The following is a 27,319-nucleotide window of genomic DNA, read 5'->3' on the forward strand; positions in this document are numbered from 1 at the left end:
AACACAGACCAGAAGCATCACCGCATCCAAACAATGAAACAGCCGGCCAGGCCACTGAAAAGCTGGCTGATTGAATTTGGAAGCTTGTCACACCACTTTCCAGAGTTAGTTTGCAATGCTGACTAGAAGCTAACTGCAGATAGCTACCCAAGTGGGAGTAAACAAGGGAAGGGACCACTTGGGTGACCGTGTGCAGACTTTCTGGCTTCACAAAACTCTTCAGAAGGATGAGCTGTGGCAGTCAACCTACACAGCATTGTTTGTTTGCTTGTACCTCCTCTGGAGATGGAACTCATTAATGAAAATCAACCCAAGGTAGTTCCACAAAGTGTAATTTTCCTATTGTGGTTATAAATATGCAGATTTTCTGAATCTGGATAATCAAACACATTTCAGATACCTGCCTAGTCAACATGGGACCAAATTGTACTCAGAAAGGGCCTGAAGTTTCCTAAATCCTATAAATGATGTCAATGCCATACACCAGGCCCTATGCTTCTATTGTGGCCTGTTTATGTTTGTCTAGAAAAGGAGTAGGTAACCTCTGACTCATAGGCCAATTATGACCAAATAGGAGGTCCAATTTTGGCCCTGAGGCCATGTTTCTTGAACCACACCCACCTGTCAATCAGCTGACATCACTCACTATGTCAGCCAATGGGACAGGAGGATGGTGTTCAATTCTGCCTTGGCTGCACCAACGGGTGCTTGCAGTCCTAGCAGGATATAGCCCCCCACTTGTCAGCTGAAGAACAAGGGCTAAATTCTGCTCCGTTTTATTGCTTGTGCCTGTTCCCATGCCAAAAGGAAGGAGCATTTTGCAAGCATAGGAAGAGTGCTTTTGCCTTTGCTTTCAAAATGCACCTCTTTCTCCCTTCCCCATCACCTTTGCGAGTGTCTCTTTTCAGTCTCCAATTTTGCAGTGATTTTTTCCCAGGGAAGGGGGAGATGCACAAAGACTTTTGCACACCTTTGTGACTCTTCACCCTCCTGGTTTAAGATCAGAGAGAGATCAGGGACTTAAATGGGAAGTGGGTGAGACTTGCAAAGGTTTTTGTAAGCCTCTTCCCTCCTCCCTTTTAAGCTTTCAGTCTGAGAGCCTTAAAAGAGAAGAGTAAGAAAAGCCTTAGTGAGTCTCCTCCCTTTCCTTTTAAGGACCAGGGGAAGACTCACAAATGTTTTTGCAAGCCTCCTCCCACTTCCCTTTTGAGATCGGAGCATAAAGGACTTTGACAGATGGGCACGGCTGCCCACCTGTCAATAGTGTGGCATCATAATGACATCAGATTATTGACAGGTGGGCTCCCCTACTCATCTGTCAAATTTGGGCATGAGGCAGAACATGATAAGAATTTGGCCTATGGAGCCAAAAAGGTTACCCACCCCAGGTCTAAAATCTCCCTTAATGGCTTTGAACAAGTCACTCTCTCCATTTAACTAACTTCACAATGTTGTTGTCTAAACAAATGACTATTAAATTCTCTGCATGCTAAAAAGAAATTATTAGCAATGGTGCAATGGAAATTGGTACAGTTTGGTGGGTTTGGATGCTTTGACTTTCCAGTGCAAATGTTAAAGACGCCAAAAACGTTTTTATGGAATTCTTACCTTGAAGATGAATGGATGTTTCTAAGCCAGGCTGAATTTCATTGCTTTTAATTGGCGGGTTCCAGCTTTCCCCAGTGTTCTATGAGAACCAGGTGTAGCTAACTTTTCTTTCTGAATTGATTACCCCCCAATTATTTAATGTTATTTTATGAAACCTGAAGAAAAGATAAAGTGTTCCAAATTCTTGGGTGGCTGCCAGTTCTAGTGCCAACTCCATCATTAACAATTACAAATTGATGTCGGCTGTCGACACAGGCAGATTGTGTGGCACAATGGAGGAGATTTATGTCCCTTTGAAGCCAGTACTGATGGAATGGATTTAAATGAACCTGAAAAAGGAGTACAGATTTACTCCTCATTTGAAGCACTTATGGTTATAGATCCTGTGAGGCCTTCCAAAAATAATGTGAAAAATGCTGTATTGAGACAGAAATATATATCCTAGATCCTGTTACAAAAATAGAGATTTCGCTGAATTATCTTCATCAATTAAGCTCCTGAATTACTGCCACCGATTTCCCCCCAGAATGTATAAAAGCAGCTTGCAATGGGCAGGGCCCTGACAGGCTGTGAGTTGTTAAAAGCGAGGTGAGTTATGAACATTGGCAGCGCTTCCAGAAATGGGGGGAGGGGGCAGGAGTATGAGCCCAGAATTCTTCAAGCATTTGAAACTTGAATTATGAACAGAATAAAACCTGAAACCTAAATTGCAAAATAGAACCAATATGGATTCTGAGAATGAAGTGGGATTATCCTGCCAATATTTCCTTCCAGAGATACATAAGAAAAAAAAACTGTACAGTGGCACCTTGGTACTCGAATGGTTTGGCTCCTGAACAAATCGGCTCCCAAATGCCGCAAACGTGGAAATGAGTGTTCCGGTTTGCAACCATTTTTTCAGAAGCCGAACATCTGATATGGCTTCCGCGGCTTCCACTTGAGTGCAAGAAGCTCCTGCAGCCAATCAGAAACTGTGCCTTGGTTTTCGAACGGTTTCAGGAGTCAAATGGACTCCTGGAACAGATTAAGTTTGAGAACCAAGGTATCACTATACATGGAGGGTGAGGTGGGGTAGCCACTGTAAACCCTGCCCCCCAATGTTTCAGGCCACATGGGATTTATTCACATGCTCTCAAAATATATAATCCTTTTTTTTCTTTCTCTTGTCTTTCTCTTCGCCAGAAGGGCCATGTTCAGTGGTAGGGCAGCTGCCTTGCATGCAGAAGGTCTCAGGTTCCATCTCCTGCATGTCCAAGTAGGACCCTGCCTAAAAGCATGGAGAGTTGTTTCCGGTCAGTCCAGTCAATACTGAGATGGGTGGGTCATTGGTTAGACTTCATATGCGGAAGCTCTCTATATTCCTATATTCCATGTCTACATCCAACAGCAGAACCATGGACTTTTACACTGGTCCCCTGCCCCAGGTTGAATCTACTTGTCTACAAACATAAATGTGTGTACCAATGGTTCTGCCATGAAGCAGAAGGTTATACTATGAGCCTTTTCGGCTCATCAAAATTCTCCACACAATTTGAGCAGTGGGAGAGTCAAGCCCTGTGCCGCATTTCAGCAAATTGATGTCATTGCACCATTATACTCTTCTGTAAGTGGAGACTTGCAATTTTCTTGTAGAGGATAAATCCCTTCAATGTACTGAATGCCAGCACAGCTTGGATAGGCGGCAGCTGTAAAAGAAAAGAAAAGAAAAGAAAAGAAAAGAGAAAAAAGAAAAGAGTGACAGCAAAGAAGAAGACTTCTACTTGGAAGTATCGGCTGGTAATTACTGGGCTAAGCAGATGGAATTCTGTGAAAGTTTTAGCATGACTGCTGAAACCGCAAAACAAATTCACTCCTTCGTGTAGCCCAGTGGAAGTCGGAGAAGCCTTCTACCCTGCTCACATCTGGCTCGTCACCTTGTGCTCCTGCTAACAATTCCTGCCCCCCGTTAAAGAATTTCCTGCACGCACATTCCTCAGAAACCGAGCCCATGTTTCAGGCTTTGCCACCGAATAGCCCAAATGTTTTGAGATGTTCTGATTAGGAATGGAGTTACTGCCGTCAGCGTTCCCAGGTTTCAGGGAAGACTCTGCCTGCTGGCTTCAGCTGTCTCAAGCGGCCTGAGGTCGGAGGCTGGGCTTGTAATTGTGGTCTCGATAAACAAAAACAGAGAGAGACCAACGTGCTGCAGAAAGGGGACTTGCCATAGCTAGCAGGAGTTGAAGGGGATGTTGGTCTGAACTGCTGGCGCCAAAGAGCAGCACTTTTGGAGCTGTTGTTTTTTGAAGCCCTTTCCACTTTTTTTCAAGCCTCCATTTGCCCGTAAACATCTGACCTTAGAACAGCAGCTCCGCATGATGGAAAGAAAATGCATCCAAGCCCCCTTTTTTCTTTCTTAGAACTGGATGTTCTGAAGGAACGCCACAAGACATTGGGTCTGATATTCCAGAAAGAAACCAAATTAACTTTGGAAAGGAAGAAGTGGGTTACACCACGTACAACCAATGGCTTTTAATATTGACTTTGAATGAGCCACCATGCTGAAGCATTTCTATGCCTGGCTGAAACCCAACAGCTCAGCAATGTTCCTAATGGCTGGGAAGATGGTACCAAGTACTGGTGGTGACTAGGTGGAGAGGCTCCAGCTGGCCTTGTGAGTCACAAGAAAGTCAGGCAATTGCAACGAAAGAGCCACCCACATTTCCCCAAGTCGTGGGGCAGGGTGGTTTTTCCTGGGTGGCTGCATCACATCTGCAGTAAATCTATGCTCTCTGGACACACAAAGAGGAGGTGGCCTCAATTCAGAAACAGTATTCTTACCATCCACCACCAAAGCATTCATAGGCATGCCTGCAGGACCTTTGGCCTACCAACCACAAGCATGGTCAACAACAAGCATAAAAAAGCATTTTAGAACTTCATTTGGGAGGAAATAAATGGAAATCCTGTAGTAATAATCGTATGTGAAGTACAAAGACAAATGGTTCTTTCCCACCAGGCGAGAAGTCAGTTCTTGCTTTTGTTCATAGGAGCCGACTCCTTGGGGCTGAGGGACCTTCACCACCCCACACCCCAAATAAAATATTTGAGAAGGCTGGAGGGGGCAATGTTGATGGGCATTGCCATTCAAATGATGTGTGTGCTCCGCATCATGTGAGATGGGGCTTACCTGCCCCGCCTCAATATTTTATTCGTTGGCACCCCTGCTTTTGTCTAAAAGATGGATTTTCCAAAATGGAGACAACTCCTAAGCCTGCACTTTTTGGGATCTGGGGAACAGCTATCTCCTGCCATTCTTCCTTCTGCACTGCTAACACCTTTCTGTTATTTCTACAGCTGATATAGCAGGATCATGTGGTGAATATTTGCTGGACCGGACCATTTTTAATGCAAGCCACATTTTTAATATCCTACCCCCTAAATATTTGCTCATAGAAAACTAGAATGGCTGGGGTTTTTTGTTGTTGTTTTTTTTACAAGATTTCTCATTTACATGCTTATTTTCTATATGCATTGAAGGACATCTAGCCATCTGCTCCAGGGAAAAAGCATTTGAACATGATAACTGCCACCTGCAACTTGACATAGTACAATTCAGGGGGGAAAGCCATACAATACAATTTTGACATAGTACAATTCAGGGGGAAAAGCCATACAATACAATTTTGAAACATGTATGGTTTGGCACCTACCCTCTTTCCATAAAGATAAGAATGTGTTGTCCATGACTGTTATGCCAATAATGTGACTGCACCTGCTAATGAGGCTGGGGTGGGGAATCTGTATCTTTCTAGATTTGGTTGGACTCCAACTCCCATCAGCCTCAGTCAGCATGGCCAGTGGTCGGGTGTGATGGGAGTCCAACAACTTTTGAAGTGCCACAGGTACCCCATCCCTGCAATAAGGGCTGGAGATACGCATGAAACAAAGGAGAGTTGAAACAAGCAGGATCGAAAGGGTTATACCAGGGGCTGCTACTCAGTTATTTAGTCTCCCTAATTTGCTTCCCAAGTGTTTTATCTCCCATCATCTGGCACAAACCCCTGGCGTCTCCAGACTGATCTCTGCTGCCCTATTTCTTTGCCCTTGTCCCCCTGTGGAGTCATCCTCTCACGCTATCTCCCCACCAGGCAGAGCAGACAAATGAGTCCCCAGGGAGCCGATACTAACGAGATGCCACGAATCCCCTAGTCCCAAGGAGCTCCACAGCCTAGCCATCTTCCTTCCTCAGGGGACTTGAACACAGCTTCTCGGCTACACACTTAGCCTCTGCCAGCCCAGGTCCTGGGAACTTTAGCTTGTTCCCAAGCTCAGATGATCCAGTTGACAGCACAGACTGGAGGCTGCCAAGCCAAAAACCCAGGGAATGAATGGGCTTTATTAAAAAAAAATATCATTCCAAGCTGAGCCCAGATCAGCAGAAACACAAACATCACCTACAAATTAAGAACACTGAATTGCCCATGTAATGCTTTAAAAAAGAAACTGGGGTGGCGGACGACAACAACTCAACCAATACCCATCAGCACTCATCCAGTACTTCAGTTTTACTTTGCAACTTATAATGCTGCTCACAGGAGAAAAGAAAGGAAAACCAGTTTTTAATCAAGAAATATTGATGCTTAGTTTTCACCCTTCCCTATCTCCACCTCCATGCAAGGTCCCTCGGGTTTTGTTGATGTATAAATTTTCATCATTTGGTAATTTGGTCTAGACATGGAGCAGAATGAGCTGGTCAAAGTGCAATAGCAGATGGTACCACTGCAGGTGAGGGGCATACATAACTTGGGGTGGGGAGTGTGTAATCTCTTGCTTGGAAGTCACCATGAGACTCATTGGACTGGAAAGCTGGGGATGAACTTTTAACATCTATGTTAGGTACAAATCTCAGGTGGGGAATCTCAGACCTAGTGGCCAAACGCCATCTTCCAACCTCTCCATCTGGCCTTCAGAATCCTCCTCAGGCCATGCCTCTCAGTGGCCCTGCTCCATGACTTTTGCCTGGTAGAAATGCACCCTTCAACTCTGATAATGTCATATTGCTTGCCCAGGTGGAGGTATGTGTGCCAGACCTGCTGTTGTGGTTTGATGGTGCTGCGGAAACACCTTCCTGACCACCGCACCACTGCTGCTTACCTGGACAGTGCAGCAGGAAGGTTGGAGGAGCACAGGCACATGGTCCAAGCCAACCCAGCATTCCCATTGGTGCATTCCCATTGCATCATTCAGGTAAAAGGCAGTGATGCTGCTGGCTGGAGGGGCAGCTCCATGGCACCAACCCACTAGAAGAAGAAGAAGAGGAGGAGGAGGAGGAGAAGGAGGAGGAGTTTGGATTTGATATCCCGCCTTTCACTCCCTTTAAGGAGTCTCAAAGCGGCTAACATTCTCCTTTCCCTTTCTCCCCCACAACAAACACTCTGTGAGGTGAGTGAGGCTGAGAGACTTCAAAGAAGTGTGACTGGCCCAAGGTCACCCAGCAGCTGCATGTGGAGGAGAGGAGACGCGAACCCGGTTCCCCAGATTACGAGACTACCGCTCTTAACCACTACACCACACTGGCTCACTATGTAACCCACTTGCATACCCTCCAACATGTTGCAGCGGGAAACTGGGATGCCCATCTTCCAGGCCATGCTCCCCTGTGAGTCACATGATCCGTGTGAGAGCACGGCCCCCCAAAATGGGATGTCCTGATTTAATCAGGACAGCTGAGGGGTATGCACTTATGCATGTGTAGAATAGAAACCTCTGGCATTTGAATGGCTTCAGAGCAGCTGACCGTACAAAGCTGGGGGTCATATTTGTTGCCCACCCCACTTTTTGCCTCTGGCCCACGCCGCCACTGGCATGCAGACCCTGGACAGTTGCCCACAAGGATATGTGGCCTTCAGACTGAAATAGTTTCTCCACCTGATTTAAGTTAACAAATAAATAAAATAACAGCAGAATGCCAGATTTCATCAAAATTTCAACCAGACTTAGGATTAGCATTATCCATAGCATGTTACTTTCTTGGTACACAGCTATTCAAGGGGTGTTCTTTGAAAAAGCTGAAGCTGATTAACTTGAGCGACTGTTCCCAACATGTTGCTGAGTTTTAAAGGGGAGTCCTGCGACTGTATTTGTCACGTCGTATTTTTCACAACCATCTGGAAATTTGAAGCTGGGGTGGAGAGGGGTTAGGGTTGAAGCATATCTAAGGGACAAAAGGACAGAGACTCCAAGCCAAGTTGCCATAACTCTACAACCCATATAATATATATTAGCAACCAGGTGCAAAGTACACTGTAGTGGATGTAAGCTGATGAATCCTAAGTGGCTTTGGAATTGGCTACTTCTAGGAATATCTCAGGCAGTCCAGTAGAAGACAAGCCCAGTGTAGGAAAAGCAAGATGTTGCATCTCAAACAGAATTGGATATGTATTTAAAACTGAGCAAATTCAGATGCTGAGCTGTGATTTTTTTTTTTCCCCTCATGGGAATTTGAAATCTGAAAATAGAGGGAAATCCAACTCTTCTCTAGTGCCCAGATTTCCTTCTGTTCCACCTAGTATATAGAAAAATAAGCCAAATATATGAGTACGGGACTCAAAGTTCCTGCCATATATAGTGCCTGGATCTATATAGCATTTAATATATATATATATATATATCATATCCAGGAACATCTGGCCTGTCAGTAAAATTTGAATCTGCACATATTCCAAATGCTAAAATACATCCCCAGCTCAGAATCTAGAATGGTGAAAGCTGAATTTTGGCAAATATAGTTTGTTATAAAGATTTCCACATGACAACTTGAGAATCTGTGACTCGATATGATTTCCCCTCCCCCTGAACATTCCTATATGAATGTAGCACCACGAGTAAATTTTAGAAGAAGTTGTATTCCCTTGTTAACCTTTATCTTTCCCTATAATGCTAGACAATACAATTCCTCTGTGTCCAGAGGAATTCTGTTTATTTTTATATGCACCCAGCATTCTCACTTGCAAAAATCATTACTTTTCACACTTTGTAGGGGGGATACACATTAATCCAAGATCTTTCATAATTGGAGATGGTATGGTGGGTGGGATCAAACTAAATTAATACTGAAATATTCCCAAGCCTTCCCTCACCCACCTCAGCCTTCATGTACAAAGGGACTGATAATATCTATACAGTCAATACTAAACAAACTGGTCATACTATTAGTAATTTCCCAATATCATTCCCTATCCATATTTCCTTATTCAAATCAGTTCTAGGTTAATGCCAATTAACCTAGTGGTTAATGGTTAATGCCAATTAACCATATACAGTTAAGTGCACTGGCATGATAACACAAATACCATAAAGTGTAATGTAGGCAAAATTTGTGAAAGGATCTAATTAACCCCAATAATAACTCAGTACTATTTTAAATTACTTTGAATAAATTTCAGCAGCTTATAAATAATGTCGAATTTATTTTATTTTATTTTATGTATTTATTTCAAAAGGTCATAGTGCGCTGGATTGCAATAGAACTTCAAAATGGTTTACAAATAGGATAAAATAATAAAATTATGAGTTTAAAAACCATGTGTAAGGAAAGGGAGGAAAGTCCCCATCGTGCATGCAGAAATCCTTGCTCTGACAAGATGCATTAGTTCAACACCACCCTTAGCACACGAGGGAATTTTAACTAGGCAAGCCTATGCAAATTTTAATAATAATAATAATAATAATAATAATAATATACTCATCCCCTGCCCCATCCAACATTCCTGCACTAAGGTGGCATCTACTTTGGCTTTGCTTTTTCCAAGCACTGGTCTGTGCTTAAAATCTCCATATCCAAGCCACCAAGCTTTCCCTGCAAAAACCTACCTTTTAGCACTCAATCAGAGCAAATGTCAACGTGGGTTTCCTATGGATTGGCATTTGTTCTGATTGAGCTTTAAAGAATGATTTTCATGAGGAAAGCTCCAGAGCAAAATAAGAAAGAAAGAGGAGGAGATGCTTGGACATGGAGCTTTCAGGCATGAACTGGGCCTGGAAAGAGTGGAGGCAAGGTTAGTGTGGAGAAGCCCATAGACTTGTACGCTGATGAACCGCTGTGAGTTGCAATTGATTCTGGGGGATATTCTAGGAGATACCCTCAGCTCATTGGGCATGGTGGCCAAGCCTGTGTGAGGCCTCATCACTGCGCTGAATAGGGCCCAATCAGCATTTCCTTTCAGTGCATGTTTCAAGAAACGTTTGCTGCTAAAGTGTCTTTCAGAGAAGCTTGTCTGCCATTGTGGATCTTATTAAAGAGCGCACATCCTGCCTCCACCCTGGTAAAACTTCCACGGAACACCGGGGTTTCCCAGAAACAGTATACAGTTTGAAAGCCCACTGAGCATCATATGCAGAGGCATAGCTCTCCTGAAAGCTAAACAGTGGTTACGCACATCCTGGAAGGGGTGAGACACCCTCCTTTTGCAATCTGGTGTCACCAGCCACAGCAGGAAAAGTTTTGCAAAGTCAGCCATCCAGAGCAGTGCACAGCATGGCTATAAACGATCCAAAAGCTCTGTTTTCTCAGCATGGAGAAACAGTTAAGTCAATCCAAGACGTATGGATTATGTTTAGTCTACATGTATTTTTACCAAAAAGGGAAAAAAAGAAAGAAATGACAGGAAAGAATAATTTACAGGCTAAATGTGCTATTGAAATTAACTACCTTTGTCCACAGATTAAAATATATGTAACCCGAGGGGACTACAATCACCTCTCCTTTTGTAACGTTGATTTGTCAAGGTTGACACCGTGTTCCTCGGCCAACACGACTCCCTCTGCAAAGCTGTAATCTGTTTCCTGTGCACCCAACGCAGAGCGCTCGGTACATGCAGCACTTGTCCCAGGAAAGAGGTGGTGTTGATTGCTGGCCAAACAGCCAATATCTCCTCTAGGGAACACTAGTTTCTCTAAAGCAAATATGTCCTTCCGCATGTGTCAAAAGGAAAATGCGAACAGTGCTATTATCAGAATGAAATCAAAATCCACAGGTGTATTCAAATGTTCTCCTTCTTTTTCGGGGAAAGGGATACGTCTGAGGTTGCACCCTTTCCAAGGATTTGCATTCTTCCAGAGCCAGGAAACACTGTTTTGAAGGTAATTAGGTGAGGCACATCTCAATGGCTGGTTGTTCTCCTTTTCTTCTGCTGCTGTCTGCGTCATCCTAATAATCAGTCCCAATTCCCGGAGAAAGGAAGGGCTTGGAACCTAGAGACGTGCAGCAGCATTCAGCTTACAGGTTTAACATTTTTTTGCATGGAATTAGTTTGGGAGTGCAAAATGGACCTATTAGGCGGTATCTGACCCACTGTATACAGCTGTGGAAAGCCGTTCACAAGTACAGCTGCGTATGTGCTTTTTTTATTAAAAAAAAACAATCTTAATCATAGCTACAAATATTAGCTCTTCTCCTCCTCCTCCACCACTCCTTGTTGCAAAGGGACTGAAGCTTTAATAAAAGTGCTTGTAGGAAACTGCCTGGAGTGACGCTGGGAATTTTTATTGATGTCAATCTTTTGTTTGGATTCTAAAGGGAATTTCCTGATTAAAGGGCTTCAGTTTATACATCCAGATGATCAGACCAATTACCCTCAGCAACTACATCTGCCTCAAATGAATTTTTAACTTAAAGAGCAATGAATATTTGAAGTGGATTTCACCTGTTTTGCAGCTGATGTACTTTTCAAGCCACAGCATCCTACAGAGTTCATCAAATATATAATCCTGTGAATGATCTGAAATTAATACTGCAGTTTCTACAGCAAATGCCAACCAAATTGTAGCCCTTGCATTTCTTCCCATGTCTATTCACCCTATGGAATCAGAAGGAACTTGAACACAGCCCATCTGTAGGGGGGAAAAGCTTGGCAGAACCTCTGCAAGAATATGAGACAAGATATTTCAAAGGAGATTTCAACACTTTCGGAACCACACATTTAGAATATAATTGTGTTAGTTTCTGGCCAATCCATATTATAAATTCTGCATAGGGATGAGTTGCCAGCAGAAGAGAATTGATTAACAAGAATCTGGAATCTGCAAACTAGTAACCTAGTCCTGTGAAGCAGCATGCCCCTCGGGAGAAAGAAATGTGCAAGCTTCTAGTTACGTTTCCCCCCATTCCTCCTTCCCAACTTGGAAGCCAAAACCAATCTCTGTTCTGAGAAAGTCTCTTTTGTGGTTCCACACCTTCCTTGTCTTTCTGACAAACTGAATGTTGCGTTATCTCTGATGAGCATGTCTACCCTTGCTGATGTCTGAGTCAGGCAACATATAGCCACAACTCCAAGCTCCTATCTTAGCAAGCAAGATAAACAAATGATTTTGTCTGTTACGAATTCCCACAGGCACACAATAGAGGAGCTGGCTGGAGTCACAGAAGCCATCCCACACTGTCTGCACAGCCCACAAACCTTCACTTGGGCTCACAGAGTTTTCCACAAGCATTCCCACAAGCCTCATATGATCATATCTTGCATGACATGAGCATGGAAGGGACAGTGCATTGTTCCAGTTCTGATGGTGGGCAGGTAGGTAGAAACATGATAGCCCTTATAGGGGTGGGAGTGAAGACTAAGGCAAACAGCTGGGGAAGAATGTTCTGGATTTTCAGTAAGGGCAGCCGGCCTTTGTGACATCTACAAGTGTAAGACTCTCCTTCTGGCAAATTAGGCCTCCTGAGCAGGGGCAGGATATCTATTTGATATTTTTATTTTTATTTTTGTATGCATATATCACTTTTTCTTCAAAAGAAATCAAAGTGGCCAACAAAATACATATTGAAACAGCCAGATGCAATAAAGCAATAGGCAAAATAACAACAAAACAGCTCAACAAAGCAGCAAAATGGGCATAACAGCATCATAGAGGTAAATAGAAGGTAAATAGCATGGCCCCATCAACAGCAACAAGAAAGACAATAAAACTGATAATCTATCAACACCCCTCCCCCCCAAAAAACCCCTGCCTAGTCTTGGTCAGTTGGAGGCAGGTAGGCTTTTCTAAGGAGAGCATTCTGTTAAGCTGCCACCTGAACTGAAATGGCCCTGCTTATCACAGCAACCGACTGTATTTTATTGGGGGGGGGGAGCAGCACCTCATACATTGAATGGATTGAATTGTTGGAGGGACATACCAGAAAAGACAAGCCTTAGCCTACCCAGTTTCCAAGCTGTGGAAGGCTCTACATGTTAAGAACAATAAACTCAGCTCAGGAACAAGTAACCACATAGTCTCCCACTGCCCGGCAAATGCCAGGACTATCACAAAAACCCTTAAGCCACCAGGGCTTCTCACTTTGTCATGCAGAGTCCTGAATCTTCCCCCCTCAAAAAACCTCAAATCTTTCTTCGCCTTTTCATTCATTGCTCCTTCCATCTCCAGGCCAAGGAAAGAGAGAAGCAGCAACCTATTTGGGATTCTTATTTCCACACTCTTAAGAGCTGCTCAGCAGCATCATGCACAATGGGGAGGGTCTGCTCTGTGTCCAAACCTCTTAGGTCCCTACTCAGTTTCTTTGCATTGCTGCCTCACCTACCATTGCCAGTTTCATTTGGGAACCTGAAGTGTCACTGAGCCATCACCACCTGTGTGGTGTTTCCCATCTGGCTCCTGCTTGGAGAGAAATGCAAAGAGATCTGATCCTGCAGCTTGGCTCTCTCTCTATATATATATATGGCTTAGTGATCTGGACTAAATTCCTAGAGAGGAAGGGGATTTGCAGAGACGGGGAGGGGTCCTCCAGAGCAAAAACACCTCCCTCCAAACCCCCTTCCTGCCTGGCTTCTCACGTGGATAGAGAAAAGGCTTTGATTTCTCTCATGAGCTAAATTGGTGCCACCTTCTGAAATCTGATGTGAGTCTCCCCATTTTGTGCATCTGGGTGAAGACAAGTCAAAGGACAGCTGGGAGGGGGATGCTTGGCAGGGGTGTCTGTACAACTGATCCATCCAGGATTCATCACCACACCAGGATGTTGAAGTCGCTTACACATTCCTAAGATTGAAACACTAAAAAAGGGAAAGTTTATGTATCACTGAACTCAAAAGTCTCTATGTCCCTGGGCCCCCAAATAAACATTGGTAAACCCCACATCAAACACCTACACAATCACAACAATAAGGGTTTTTCAAAGTTATCATGCTTCCTAAAAACTCATAAATGCATGGTGCATAAAATATCCCAATTTTCATCTGAGGACAATTGGAGGGTATGTAACCAGTGCAGACTGAATAACACTGAATGAATATGTTGCTATACATCCGGAATTTCCCAGACATAGCCGGGATTCGGCCATCAGAAATAGTGTGCGGGCAGAAATTGCTGAAATGTTCAGGAAAATCTGGATGTATGGCAACCCATTTCGGAAGTGTAGATTTTGACCTTCGCTCTAGTCAAAGTTTCAAGGCATTTTAAGGGTAGCCCCATGAGAATTCATTGCAGTAGCCCAGCCTGGAGATTATTTAAACAGGAATGAAAAAAATGCTACAAAAGCCTGCCCAAAGACTTAAGTGCCTCTTTACAACAGACAAAAGAAGGATGTGATTTGTAAGATCAGGAAATGAACGCGATCTAATCAGGAAATTTCCCCTTAAATATTTGACAACAAGATACTAAAGCCAACTTTTGAAGTCAAACTCTGGCCAAGTTCTGGTAATGGACTTCTGTGTGATCAAAGGCTTGGGGACTGGGAACCCTCAAAGGTTCAAAATAATGGCTGGATGACCCTCAAATCGTGGCATGAACTGAAAAAGCATAGCATAACTAATTTTTTTGGTCTTCAGGACAGTTCTTTTATTCATTCAACTAGAAAGCAAACTTGTGGACCAAAAGCACAGGTCATGCTAACATAGGAGCCCGTCAAAAAGATCACCTGAACAAATTCAGATCAGCAGGCCAGAACCTGTGGAATCCTAAAGGAGATAGTGGGTTGTATCTAATGCTGTTCTTCTACTTGATCTAGGGAAGGCTCTTCTGAAAGGAAAGAAGAAGGGGTTGTTGGGGGGGCATGTTTTAATTTAGATTTAGAAAATTTCCCCTTCCCTTTGCAACTCCAAAAATCTGTTCCAGGGAGTTAGGGGCCCTCCAGAACAATGTGGGTGGTAGTGCAGGGAGCTGCAAGAGAAAGAGGGAATTTGTGGAAATGAACTCCTGCCTCCTCCCATTATTTGGCTTTTCTGGGCCAAATAGGCTTCTGTGAAGAAAAGGACAGCATTGGGAAAAGCTAACCAGTCCAAGATTTGCCCAACTAACTGCTATATTTGAGAATTAATGGAAAGCTTGTCAGGTCCCACAAGGCTGGAGAAGAACAATTCCACTGCCTAGGGATTTGAAAGAAAACCATGAGAATTAAATTTTGTGGGAGGCGGTACGGCAGTTTTGAAGTAGCTCAGACATATATGAGGAGTGGCTGAAATGTTCCCAGCCTTAACAGAATGGAGTAACAGAATAGTTCCACTTGTTAAGCAATGGAGAGAAATAAGGTGTGCCTGTCTTCTGAGGATCTCTTTTGAACTCCTACGCTTCAGCTAATATGCAGAAAATGGTCACACAGATGTGCCCTTCAAGACCAATCCACAGCCTATACCAGCCTTCCCCAACCTGGAGCTCTCCAGATGCTTTGCATTACAATTCCCAAATCCCTAACCATTGGTCATGCTGGCCAGGGCTGATGGAAGTTATATCCTCAAACATCTGGAGGAAACTACATTGGAGAAGGTTTGTTTCTCTCGTCAACAAAGTTTGTAATAAAAGCAGTGACCATTCCAGCACATCATTCCAGAGAACATTTGGCAGGTGGTCCCTCCCCCCCCCCTTTGGTCTAATAGCCTTGAGCTTGATTTGTGTGAGAGCAAAAGACTTCATGGCCAATTTCCCATCCCTTGAACAAGCAGTGTGGAGGCTTATCCCAGCAATTTTGGTAACAACGCAGAGATAAAAATGAAAGAGAAAACTTCTATTATTTTGAGTTTTGAGCATCTATGCAGGTTTTAGCTGCCCAAAATCACCAGTTATGCATGCAGAACAAATCAGAAAGCAATCACTGTTTGTGATCCAATTGTTTTGTTTATTGAGATTTTACTGATTTTTACTGATCCACAGTCTGTCCATCTCCCATTAGACATAGATCTGCCATATATTTTGGAAATTCCCAATTCCCAAAGCTGCTACCATGTCTTCCCTTCATCCCATCCACCCATAAACTGATCGCCTTCCTTGCCTTGCTTTATCCCTATACATGTAAGCTTCCAAGCAAGAAGCTAACCAGGGGAGTGGATGGGGTTAACTAGGACAGAACTAGAAGGCAGAACAAAAAGGGAAGGCACAATGATAAAAAGAAAATGAATGAAATGAAGAAAGCTGCTACTGAATTTCCATCTCATAGGTATGATTAGAACCCAGGTTCCTGCAATGTGCCTTTATAGAAAACACCTTCATTTTCACATCAGTCTACATAGAAATCAAGGAATTCTTGCCAAATTGCTAGAAATTTGCCCTCCTTTTGTAATCTAATGTAATAGATTTTTTCATGTGCCACCAAAGCCAACATGTCCCAAATCCAATTATTTACTGATTGGATTTGGGTTGCTGTCCAATTCTGTAATGTGATACATTTAGCAACTACGTAATGTGGCTTAGTTAAGCCACAGCTTAGATTCTGGCTACAGGTTCCAATAGTTTGAAGGTGCCATGCCATAGCATGCATATCTCCTACTCTAAGGAAAGCTTCTAAGTCATGTTGATTGACCCTTGTCAGAACCTCTTTCTGAGAGCATCTCCAGAACAGTGGCCTATTTGTGGGAGACCACACTTCTAGCAATGTGTTCTAAGGAGACCCTATATACTGGAAGAGGATCCAAGCCCAGTATGTTCTCTAGAATATTTTCTACTGAATCAGTCTTAGTCTATTGTCTGAAGTAGAGGTTTGTCCATTTTCAAAGTGGCCTCCACTGCACTGGATTCAGTTTTGTATCTAAGCATTCTTTATTCCATTTGGTTCTCAGGTTGAGGACCGCAGCAACACATACTGAACCATACACAGATATAGCATACATAAACACACACATAGATTTAGGCCTGGGTCTTCTGAATGGCCTATTACCCAGAACACGCAAGGTATCTGAAAACAGGTAGTATGGAGCACATATCTAGTCCATTCACATAATGCCACTTTCCAGCCTATTTTCACCATAAAAGCCCAACTTTTAAAGACATTATAATCCAACAGAAGTCATCAAAGCAGTTTATACTTTCCCTGAATTCTGTGGAAATCAGATTCTAGAAAACTACAAGGTGCTCTCATTTTCAGAGAGAGAGAGAGAGGGATGTGAATATCTTCAAAGCGATACTTTGAAGGTATTCATACCAGTATCTCTATAAGTCAAGACTATTAGAAAATCTCCTATATTTCTGTTTCTTCTTAGAATGGCTCCCTGCTGCATACTGTGACCTGTTTTGGTAGCTACCTTACAAACTGCTTTCCAGATGCCTTTGTCAATTACAGAGTTAGATGGATGTCTGATGAAGCCATCTGAGTAGCTACTTCACTGGATGCAGCTTTGTGACAGAGATAGAGATATATTGATATGGCACTTAGAGTGGCAGTAGTTGCGGGGATCTCCAATTTCCACTTTTTCAGCCTCTTCAGCACTTAAAATGTTTTAGGTACAAACAAACAAAATGCAATATGTGACGCAGAAATGGATCCCTATGGAGGATTCAAAATTATTGACACAGTTATGTGAGTAAAACAAGCCAGCTATGTAGAGATACAAGCTAACAATTAATGAGGTCATAAAGTTTGATTAGCTTTGACTTTGTCTTTTAATGTTTTCTGTGTTTGATGTTAATTATTTGTTAACTGTGCTCTCCTATACATGCCTACTCAGACATAAGCATCAATCAGTTTAATGGAGCTTACTCCCAGATAAATGAGTACAGAATTTTAGCCTGAATCTTCATATTATTGCCACTCTCAGTCCAACCCTATGCATGTTTACTCAGAAGTAATTTCCACTGCATCCAACAGAACATGCTCCCAAGTATGCTTTGGACTGCAGCCTAAACATGTCAGTGATTAAGATAATTACTTGGAAACATGCCTATGATTAAGATAATTTCTCTGTAACATCTGAATCAGGAGAGGCTATACAAGTCTTGGACCAATGCCTGGACTCGGTGGTGGGCTGGATGAGGACCAAAAAAACTGAATCTGAATTTTGCAAGATAGAGGTGCTATAGGTGAGTGGTAGGGATTGGGGAGAAATTCAATTCAGTTCACATTTAAAAGCAAACATACATAATTCAAAACAATATGTGAACCAAAACACAGCTATTCTTCCAAATTCACACTTCTCCGAATCTTGCAATGCAGTTCTCCAGCTAAGTAATTTATGTAAAAATGGACGTACGAGGCTAACGTGTACCCCAAAAGGCATATATTTGTGAAAATAACATCCAAAATGTACTGGGGAAAATAGCTCTGCAAAAATGTTTATATGGGGAAATTGCATTAAAAAAACCTAGTGTGTTAGGAGAAATTCACACTAAATTCACACATGAGGACTTGAAAACAATTACAAAGTGATGTGGAAATGTGGATAAATGAACATAAATTGAGTGGGAAAAAGAGGAACTGAGAGTAACCAAAACTTTTAGACTGATGCATTCCTAGAGAGCGGTCCTCGAATCTGGATGATTGATCAATTGTCAGCTTTGAATGGGATCATACTTCCTCTGGGATTGCCCCAGATCCATCTTAAGATACAAAAGCCCTGGTAACCTCAGTGACTGCATGTGCATCTTACCAGCTTCCCCTGGCAGGAGAGTTACATAAGTTTTCTCACTCCTTATTTGCCTCACTGATCACCACGCTCTGCAGAAGAGGGCCTTGTGCAGATGCCATCACATCAGAAGGATTGTAGAAATGGTCAGAGGCAGATTTGGGGGGGCTGAGCCTCAGGGGTGCCACAGGGGGCCCTGCAGCTATGATATAGAATGGAAGCTGAGAGTTGGGAGGCACCAAATTTTGGCATCACACAGGGAGTCACTGAAATTTGAGACCCCAAAGTCTGCCACTGAATCGAGCATTAAGTGTGATGGTGCCTGCCTTTTGGAACTCCCTCCTGCTATATATTGAGTCCCAAACTTTACACAGTGCCTAAAACTGGGGATGGTCTGCAGCCCTCCAGATGTTTCTGAACTACGACTCCTAACATCCCTGACTATTGCCCCTGCTGGTGGAAAGTGATGCCGGTTTGGAGTCCAACAACATCTGGAGGACCACAGGCTAGCCACTTGTGGCCCTGAAAGTAGTGCTAGGGATGGAAAGAGCTGTCAACTTCAGTTATCTCAGTTTCACATTTTCCCAAATTTCTGAAATTTAGTGCTCCGTATTTCTACATCAATTTGTGACTAAAATAAAATACAAATCTTCATGAAAATTCATCAGCATTTTAGCGCAAATTTCTTCTAGTAAACACATTTTTTGTATGCGATTTTGACTTATGTACACATTTTAGCAAGCAATTTCCCCTCATGTAATGCATTTTTTGCATGTTATTTTAACTGATATATTCATTTTTATGCACAGTTGCCCCCCAATATATGCATTTTTGAAGCTGCATCCCAAAATTTGGATGATTGTGAATTCTGAAGGACAGCTGTTTCAGCTCACTTACTGTTTAGGAAAGTGTGGATTTGGTAAATTCACCCTTAAATGCAAACCAAATCAAAGTTCTCTCACATCCCTACAAGAGTGGAATGGCTAGGGTAGGTGCTCCATAGCTGGGGCTCAGTTGCATAGACTAGTAAGTAGCTCTGACCTGGAAGCTTGTGCAGGGAACACACCACCACCTGGTCTGTTCTAGCATTCTTGGCTGGTTTCTCTGCAGACCTGGGAGGTGCTGCACAGTCTGAGTTTGTACATGCAGTCCCTCAGGTCTTCAGTTCAGCACCCAGTGCGAGCTTTAGTATTGACATATATGCAAGTGGAGGCTTCCTCTTTTGTTCTCAAAAAGGCAAGTGTTCCATGAGCAGATGGGTATTCTCCTCTCTGCACGCGGAGCATTTCTCCCAGCTCACAGAGGAGTAAGGGGGAGATATGGGTCATCTCAGGGAAAAGCTCTGTTCTTTTGATGTTTATTTAAAAAGCAGACTGTACTGACAGAAAGTGCTTATGTCAGAACATTGGAGAGCTGTTAGCAGCTGGTGTTGATGACAACAGTGTATGAGTATCGAGACAGATTCATTTTGGGTCTGTGGAATAAATTGATATATGAGTCCTGAACAGAAGCAGCATTCTGTTTGGAGGATGCTCATAATGACAGGCCTGGGAAACAGTGTCCTAGTATTTATCCCATCCTCAACAGAGGTTGAAGAGCTATCGTACTACAGCTTTACTGCAAATCTCAGTGTGCTTCCACAAGGTGCTTATTCTGGAATGACCATTCTTTGATCATTCCTTTTTTTAAAAAAAAAAAAATCAAGGTGACATTATCCTCAAATCATGGTGTTTCCCCCCAGAGTTCTTCCATCTCTTTTGAGATCTAATAAAATCTTCCTTGGGTGGGGGGGTAGGGGGAGAAATCAAACAGAAGCACACAATAACCAGAGGCGTATATTTTCATTACACTGCTCTTCCATCTCTTTGAAATGGCATCATTTTTGCAGCATTGTTTCTTTAAAAAAATAAATATTTTCATTTATGCTATACCACTTTTTTCAAATACAGTTTTTATATTTTAGATACTCTGCTGCTGATTTGCTTCTCCTTTATTTGTTATGCTGTCGCTATTACAAGAATCTGCATTTTATTATGTAATTCTTCTCTTATATTTATATAATTGTTTGATTTTTATGTTCCATAGATATTAGGTTATGTAATGACATTTGTGCTGCATGTTGTAAACAACTCTGTGGTCTTCCAATGAGTGTTATATAAATGTCAATAGTAATAATAATAATACTAATGATAATAATAATAATAATAATGCAATAGCAGTTAAATAAAACAAAACATTTTAGCACAAATTTAAAATCTGATTTATTTATTTATTTATTTATTTTAAAAATTACTAAAATATAATGCATAGGTGCATTTTCACTAGGTCATGGCCACTAGAATAGCAGGATCCACATTCCACCATTGGCAACATTGAGCAGGCCACATGCCAGGGGTAGATGGGACCATATGCAGACATGGGCAGGACCATCAGCAAAGGGGAGGGGAGTAATGGATGTGTCTCTCATCTTTGTACAGTAGGCTACATTCCAGACTACATTCCAGTCCTGTGAAAATAATAAGTTTCTATACACAGTTCTCTTCATCCAAAGAAGCAAAAGGCATTATCTCACTTCAAGGACACATTCTTACTTAGCAGAAGTCCTCAAAGAATGTGCAGAGCTGACCTGGGGATAAGTTGTGGCCTAGGGAAAGTCCCAAGGGACAGATAGAAGTGACTACCTGAGGTACCCCTACCCTGCTGAAACTCCAGCTATCTCCTTGCCCTATACTTTTGCTGGCCCAAATCTCAAATACTTTGTTTTTTAAAAAACATAATTTTTATTAGCAGGCCAATCCAATCACATTATTTCCAAATCATAATTCCAAATTATACAGCCAAATTTTTTAATTTATTGGGGGTACCCATACATCAAGCTCTGAACGAGGATCAAAACTTCACTTCTGTTCCTGCTTTTATCAAACAGTTCTATCCAGATCTGTCAAGATAGTCTCTTTATTACTTTCTTCGTCTTCTTGTTGTTATCATATATTCCTTTCTTTGCGATCTCTGATGGTGTTCACAAGCAGTTTAGAAACAAACAACATCTGCATGGGTTTTGCACAGTCCAAAAGTCATATCTCATAAGGACAGCCGCCATTCCTCCCCTTCTTCAAAAATTTATCCCCGGTCTGTCCTATTAATTTTCCCAAGCTTGCCACGTATTTCACAAAGGGGCTCTGCCATGATATCACATTTCAATCCATCATTCACATTCCAATGACCCTGGTCCTCCTCCCCTCGCTTTTCTTCGACAAGCCTGTCTTATCAAGACGCCATTAAAAACTGTGTCATAGAATTTTTCCTCCGCTCTCCAATATTTACCAGTCCTCTCTTCAATCAATAATTCACTCCACACAGCTCTTAAATTCTTGCTTGCGATTAGTAAAAGGCAACGATTCGTCTCTTTGGGGTGGAGGTTTATAAATACTCACATAAGCAAAGAAAATAAAAGTTTTTTCCTCCACCCCCCCTCTTTTTTCGCTCCGCACGTACTAGTCTCGTAATGGTGGTTCATCACTTGATTTATTTGTCTCCTCCTGTCGCTCCAATCACAGAGATGCATTAATCAGCAGCCTTATCTCTCGAACTTTGTTTGATGTATGTGCTTCAGCTTCTTTTCCAATTATATATTTCCAATTATTTTTCTGAGCTGAAGCAAACCGGGGCGCTGATTGGAGACGGCTTCAGGAAGAGCCGACTTCACAGAGGGCTTGTGCCAAGTGATCCTCACCCCCATCTTTCGAATCGGGGGATGCATTGTGACCACCGCTGGCAAGGCAGCCCCCCCCCATATCCTGGGGGGGGGGGTAGGAAGACTGCATACTTCCCATAGCAGCCTCTTAATTACCTCGTGTGGGTCGGAGAGATGTTATTGTCGGCCATCTTCCAATGCGCCACCTGGTGGCCCCCAAATCTCCAATACTTTGTAAGCAAAATCCTTTAACCAAGTGATTTTGAAGCAGATAATAGCTGTTGCAAACCCAGATCCCTCTGAGAAGGTGAGGAGGAAATCCCAATGTCCTAAGTGTGGGGGTGCTGAGCTCAGCAGCCCACAGCTAAGGCATCTGAAGTATAAGAAAAACCATTTCCTGGGCAATGGGGTAGCAACACAAGCCTTAAAGGGATTCCCTGCATTAATAGAAACCAGCATACTGGTTTGTGCAACAAAGGATTTTCATACCCTCCAACATTTCTCCAATGAAAATAGGAATGTCCCATTCCACAATGATAATTTTACTATTTATACCCCACACATCTTACTGGGTTGCCCTAGCCAATCTGGGCAGCTTCCAACATACAGTCGTACCTTGGGAGTTGAACAGAATCTGTTCTGGAGGTCTGTTGGACTTCCAAAACATTCAGAAACCAAGATGCAGCTTCTGATTGGCTGCAGGAAGCTCCTGCAGCCAATCAGAAGCCGCGGAAGTGCCATTGGACGTTCAGGTTCCAAAGAATGTCCACAAACCGTAACGCTCATTTCTGGGTTTGTGGCGTTCTGGAGCCAAAACATTCGTCTTGCAAGACACTCGGGATCCAAGGTGCAACTGTATATAAAAACATAATAAAACATTAAACTTTAAACAACAACAACAACCCTTCCCTATACAGGATTGCCTTCAGACATCTCGGGGGTCAGATAACTCCACACCCGCCAACATTTCTCCAATGAAAATTGGGACATCCTAAGGAAAAGTGGGACATTCCAGGATCAAATCAGAAACCGTGGCAGCTCCTCTAAATCAGGGACATTCCTGGAAAATAGGGACACTTGGAGAGTCTGGATTTTGCATATATATTTCTAAACATTCCGCATAGCAGATGTGAGAAGCAGTTCAGCAGCAATGGAAAGCACACTTACCAGAAAATGTCTACGTGAGCTAAAGATGCCTTCTCTCCAGACATTTATTTGTAAGGCGGGGGGAAGCATCCTCCTCCACCACCCTCCAGGTCTTCCCATCCTTGGTACCAGCTGGGCTGCTGTCGCCAATGCGTTCAAGGTCCAGGAAACCCACACAGCTGTTTTTGAGGACAAAGCAAAAGAGGTTTTCCTCTGCCAGGACTCACACTGAGTGTTCCCAAGAAGCAAGTGTATCTGTCGATTCTAAGGCAATGTGGTTTTGGAGCAGCTCTGATTCAATCTGAAGTTGAGAAATACGACCCTCCTAACTTGGCTGTTCCATTCTCCATGCCCTAAACATTTTTGACAGGAAAACAGCTATTATTCATCTATAAATGGCTATGGAATCTTAACCCACAGCACCCTTTTACTCCCATTAATTCCACTGATGAATCTTATTCTCAACAGCTTCACGTTTTCTTTCTTTTCCTTCTTTTCTGCCTTCCCTCCATCCCTTGTTTTCTTTCCCAATTCTCTTCTCTCTTCCCTTACAGAGATCTGGATTTCAAATCAATCAATACAAAATACTTCTGCCTCATTAATAATACACACAACAGACCCTCCTAATACAACATCTGAGTCATAGTTGTGAATAGAGAAGATTAGAATTGCATCTTAGAAAGAGGAAGCTGGAGGGGAACTTCAAAATAAATAAATGCATCCCTTGGTTCTTGTAACCATCCAATACTTTTCGCACATATGGCAGAGACGGAGAGGGAGGGAGAGATATAAAGAGAGAGTCCTGGGCAGGCCATAGTACAGCTCATTTTCAGATTTGGGGCTCAGCCTGAGAACATGAGAAATAGGGTGTGCACAGATGAGCTGGAGAATGAAAAATGGAGAGTAATCACTACCATTCTAGTCAAATAAAATACTCAATCGATTTGTCCAACAGATGGGCTGTTTGCTGGCATCAGACTCCAGAATCTGTCTCTGCAATATCACTCATTCAGTGGAACTATTTTTTCTCCGAATCCGCAGGCTAGTTGGAAAGGAGAATGTTCTTGGCACATGCAGGTTGTCTTTCCCTAGCTACTGAGTCACTCACTACAGCTAGCACGCACAAACTGGAGATCAGGAAGCTGCTCCAGAATTAACCCCATACACCTGTAAGCACTGATTCCAGCCCAAATGAAGTTTCTCCTCAAATGTAGGGGGGTAGAATGGATGGACAGAAAGGCATGCTACGTGCCTATTCAGGTTTTGGCCTAGTGAGCCTGACGCTTGGTTAACAGTCTTAGCTATGGATGGTGTGGCTTGGATGTGAACGCTCCAAATTAGGTATTTCCCTGCCCCTGAACTTGTGGGACTGAGGTGTCAAGGGGGCCAGCCCCCTTGTTTCACTTGTAGATATGCTTTTATAACACGCGTGTGTCCTTTTGTCATAATTGTGTCGCTCCCACGTAACCAGGAAGCTGCACTTCTCTTTGTTATGACTGAGGTAGGGTTTTCTGTTATTGGCATGTCATTTCACTTCTACAAGAAAAAGAAATTGGTCTCTCCTTTAAAGAACAGTTCACTCACCTAAGGAATTTTGCCAACTTAAAAACAAAACAGCAAAACAAAGTGGAAAGTCCCCTGTCATCACCAGCATGGATTTATGTCGTACCAGCATAAAATGCTTTATAGTGACAGGTCACAGATTAAAATCGGGAGGGGCGCGCTTGCATGCTTGACTGTTAACACACATATTCTCATCCTATGGATCACCTCCTGAGCCCCCACATTCCTTTCCCTCATGCTAAACATTGCTAATGGCTCTTCTTTGCCGGCCTTTTTTGTTTTCTTGGCAATTGCTGCCCCCACAATGATATAAAAACAAAGTCCCTATGTCTGTGCGTGCATTCGCTGGTTAAAAATACCATAATATGCTAGTGCAAAAGAGTGTGTCAGCTACGGTGTGTGTAATGACAAGCTGGCAAAGGTGTACACCACAAAAGAGACTTAGTGGTTCTCAAGTGTGTGTAATAATAATAATAACAACAATAACAATAAATAAATAAAATAGAATAAAATAAAAATTGTTTACCTCTTGGATGTCTGACAGGAGGGCGTTCCACAGGCTGGGTGCCACCACAAAGATGTCTTTCTCCCTGGTTCCCTGCAACATCACTTCTCGCAATGAGGGAACCACCAGAAGGCCCTTGGAGCTGGATCTCAGTGGGACAAACCCAGAATTTGTTGCCTCTATCCGTCATTGGCTCTGGCTCTACTACTTCCATCTACCCTGCCTTCCACCCTATTAGTCTCAATGGGCACCAGCCACCACTGACTACAACCCTGTTTGGTACAATCATTCACCATGCAGATTAGATGGCCCACTTGTAAGCCTACATTTGCCAGTGAGCGTTAAGGCAATTAAATGTTCAACATCAGCTTTTCAAATTCAACATTTTAGGCAATACCCACTAACTAAAATCCATCAATCTGACAGCATCAATAACTGGGAATGTTTAGAACATTCAAATTATGAGAATCTGAATTCGTTCTGGGTTTGTATTAGGTTTGCATATTTATATTGTAGCCAAGCAAACTTGCTAAATAAATCAACCAATCAATAAAAACCCGCTGTGATCATACCATCCCTCTGCAAATTCATTGCAGATCTCGTCCATCAACTTTGTGGTTCCCTTTTCTAAGATTTTCTAATTTCTTATTTCTTATTGCTGTGTCTGTAATTGGCATGCTGAGAGCCTGCAAGTTGTGAAACCATAAAATATCGCAGACATTGCAACAGAAGAAAAAATAAGTCAGACCCTGGATGGCGCCTGGCTCTATCTTGCTCCAGATTTATCTGCCCCTCCTCCACACCCCAGTTATCTACTCCAGTTGAAGCTTTTGTCAAATTGTTAAGGAATAAAAAAATGGTTTGGGAGACTGTGATATGTACCAGTCTTGTTTCCAGATTTAGAGACAGAAAATTCAAATGTACTATTTTCCTGCAAGCTCAATAAAAATGTTTTTCTATTTGTTTTATTGTTGTTTATAATCATTTTATTGCACACTACACTGAAAATCTGAATCAGGTTATATATACATATGTTCCTGCTGTACCTTTATGCTGCACTTCCACATACATACAGGTAAAGAAAGGTCCATTAGGTCCAGTTGCTGATGACTCTGGGGTTGTGGCGCTCATCTCGCAGGCGTACAGCTTCCAGGTCATGTGGCCAGCATGACTAAGCCGCTTCTGGTGAACCAGAGCAGCGCACAGAAATGCTGTTTACCTTCCTGCTAGAGTAGTACCTATTTATCTACTTGCACTTTGGCGTGCTTTCAAACTGCTAGGTTGGCAGGAGCAGGGACCAAGCAACGGGAGTTCACCCCATTGCAGGGATTTGAACCGCTGACCTTCTGATCGGCAAGCCCTAGGCTCTGTGGTTTAGTCCACAGCGCCACCCATGTCCCACTTCCACATACATACATACATAATTTCAGTGCTTTTTTCCTTAAAAAAATGTTTAGGGGTACTCTCATTTTGACTCAAGAAAATCACCATTTTATAGTTCAAATCGGGGAAAATACAGTAAATGTACAAAATTCACAAAATGTTTAGGGGTATGTGTACCCCTGCGTCCCCCCCCCCAGAAAAAAGAACTGCATAATTTTATTTGTATGCCACCTTTCCACAGTTCAAACCATGCTCAAGGCAGCTTACAACATGAAAATACTTAACTACAACATAACAATAGTAGTCATAAACAATAAAAGAAATATTTAGAAATACACAACCAAACGGAACAATTTCAACATAAATCACAAGAACTAAAATACAGAAAACCAACAGCAACAACCTCCCCATGAGAAACCTCCAAACAACACCCCACACTTCTAAGCACACCAGAGATGTAGCCCATCAGGGGGACTTTCTTCTGAGTTAGCATGTACAGTTAGCATTGTGCTGAAGTGGGGATTTTGGATGGCCCTGCTTTTCATGTCCTTGTAATGCTGTGACAACAAGCGGTCTAAGCGCTGCAAATACACCCTGAGCTAAAGAAGTGCTGGC

General features: G+C 42.7%; 1 long non-coding RNA gene across 1 annotated transcript; it reads right to left on the bottom strand.

The window, feature by feature from the left end:
- Positions 1-1,131: 1,131 nt before the first annotated feature.
- LOC307212491 lies at positions 1,132-25,779 on the bottom strand. Its single transcript, XR_013837017.1, has 3 exons — positions 25,343-25,779; positions 23,275-23,432; positions 1,132-3,293 (listed from the first exon to the last, which is right to left on the bottom strand). It is a non-coding gene; the product is annotated as an uncharacterized lncRNA (long non-coding RNA).
- Between the last annotated feature and the right edge of the window lie 1,540 nt (positions 25,780-27,319).

Source organism: Podarcis cretensis (assembly GCF_951804945.1).
Source record: "Podarcis cretensis genome assembly, chromosome: 1".
Taxonomy (NCBI): Eukaryota; Metazoa; Chordata; class Lepidosauria; order Squamata; family Lacertidae; genus Podarcis; species Podarcis cretensis.